Genomic DNA, 2,681 nt, shown 5'->3' with positions numbered 1-2,681 from the left:
TTGTATTCCGGAAAAACCAATTTTTCTTGTTAGCTCAACCTCATTACAAGCCTTGAAAAAAGTCCTTTTGATGGCATTTGCATGTAAAGATGTTGATTGTTTGAGATGAATGGCAATTTTGTTTTATGTGACTTGTGAACAATAGAGAGTGGAGTGTAACCTTAAACACTTGAGTGATTGAGTGAAACACTTGCGTGATATGAATTGTTAATTTTCATGAGTGCATTTTTGCTTAGTGAATTGGTCATTCATAATGTATAACATCTGTTGTGTAATCTCTGGATTGAAAGCATGCATGTACTTTGGGATTTCACTGAGGATATTGAATTGAGTAGTTTTGTCATGTACTTTGGGATTGTTGAAACATTGGATGGAAGAAGATAAAGCCATGTTTTGTTTTGTTTTTTTTATCTTGTCTGCTTGAGGACAAGCAAAGTTCTAAGTTTGGGGTGTTGATGAAGATTGAAAAACAGTTATTTTCATATGTAATTTTAGACCTAATTACGCCCTTTACTACTTGGAATGAGCTCAGAATCAAGCAAAACTCAATAAATGAGTCTGTAGAGAGTCGAAAGCTGTTTTTAGCGATATTATGCTTGTTTTGCATTGTTTTGTAGCTATTTTGAGGAAATGAAGAATGAAGCTGAAAGATAAAGGCCGTAGACTCAAGAAAAGAGAAGAAAATTGAAGATTTGAAGAGTCCACGCACCGCCCGGCGGCAAATTAAATCGCTGGGCGGTCCAGGGCGAGAAGTAGGCATGAGCGTTGGTGCTGGACGGTTTTGAGGGAAACCGCCGGGCGGTGACGACTGCCGCCGGGGGGTTTGGAGGATTATGGGAAACCGCCAGGCGGCACACTTAAACCGTTGGGCGGTGTTCCGTTGGGCCTGGGCCTGTTTTCTATTGCGCTCCTCACCTATAAATACCCCTATTTCGAATTCAGAGTCATTCTTTTGACAGGGGAGGACGACCAGACCTAATTTTTCTCTCTGGTGAGGATCTCTTGGATGCTTAGGCTCCTTTTCATCTTTTCTAGGGTTTGCTTTTCCAGTCTTCTTCCATTTTTCATCTAGTTTCACCATGTCTATGGTGAACTAAACCCTATGGTAGTTGGGGGAAACAATGTAATCTTTTGATACTCTCTTTTATTGAAACTCTTGATTATTTATATGGTTTGCATATGTTTGATGGTTAATTGTTGGGTTCTCATCTGTGCTTAAGGCCTTTATCGTTTAACTCATTCGGTAACTGTTGTTTGTCTTTATTGATACAGGGACGTACAGTAATGTCTTGAACTGGTGAGTAATTTCTTGATTTTGCAATACCACCTAGGGATAGGGGTAGGACGAACAATTGCGTTAACTTCTGTTTATAATGCGGTATTAATTGCTAGGGGAGGCTAGGGATAGCAAGCCAGTAGTTAATATTAGGCTCTTTTCGCCGAGGGATCGGGTTAAGGGTAGGCTAAGAAAGTCGCGTGACAGTTAATTAATCAAACTAATAATTCAGGAGGAGTAGATAAGAGAGAGCGAATTAGATGAAATTGTAAAGCCCCAACAACTCCATTCATCCATTGTTTTCTTTTATCAATTGAATCAATCTATTTTGCATGTTAATATTTTTGTTCTCAAATCAATTTATTAATTTTTACTTTCAAGTCTTATTATTGTAATTCACGTGAACGAGAAAGCCAATCAAGTCTATAAAGTCTCTTGGGAAGAACGATATTGGGTTTTACCAATTATATTACTTGAACGATTTGGTACGCTTCCCTGATCTGAGGGTTATGGCACTCACATTCCCCGGATTCTGCACAGTATGGGATGGTAGCTTATCAGAATTCTGAGACTGTGCCTGGTTAAGCTGAGTAGCCATCTGACTCATCTGGTTAGTGAGACTCTGTATGGAAGCTCTAGTCTCCTGCTGAAATTGCATGTTATCTTTCTGAAACTGCATGGTCTCTTTCTAAAACTGTATGGTCTCTTTCTGAAACTGCATGGTCTGCATGGTCATCTGTCTCACTAACTCTTCCAATGAAGGCTCAAAAGAAGTAGAAGGTTAGGCAGCTGATGGGGCAGGTGCCTCTTGCTACTATTGTTGTTGCTGCCTCAGGTTTTGTTGCATAGGTGGAGGCACATATCTGTTAGCTCCCCCATCTAAGATTGGGGTGATTCTTCCACCCTAGGTTGTACCTATTGTTGGACAAGTCATAATTCTGCTGTTGTGGCTGCCTGTTGTTGTAAATGCTAGTAGCATAAGCCTGAGGCGCATCAGAGGCAGCTGAGGGCTGCAAAGTAGGACAAGCATCTGTGTAGTGGTCACTAGAAGTACAAACAGCACATAGTCGTGCAACAGATGCGGATGAAGCTGTAGGTTTCTGGTTGGTTGCCAACTGTGTCACTAACTTCGTAAGAGATTCAATCTTGTCTTCCAACTTGCTTTCAATAGCTGATAAAGACTGAGCAACAACATCATGTACGCCCCTTACCACAATGGCATCATTCCTGGCGCTAAACTGCTGGGAGTTGGAAGCCATCTTCTCAATCAATTGCCTGGCCTCAGCAGGCGTGGTGTCTCCAAGAGCACCACCACTGGCAGCATTAATCATACCCCGATCCATGTTGTTCAAACCCTCATAGAAATACTGGATAAGGAGTTCTTCAGGTATCTGATGGTGGGGAC

This window comes from Vigna radiata, unplaced genomic scaffold (genome assembly GCF_000741045.1).
Source record: "Vigna radiata var. radiata cultivar VC1973A unplaced genomic scaffold, Vradiata_ver6 scaffold_288, whole genome shotgun sequence".
Classification (NCBI taxonomy): Eukaryota; Viridiplantae; Streptophyta; class Magnoliopsida; order Fabales; family Fabaceae; genus Vigna; species Vigna radiata.
The sequence above is the reverse complement of the archived record's forward strand: the minus strand, read 5'-3'. Positions refer to the sequence as shown.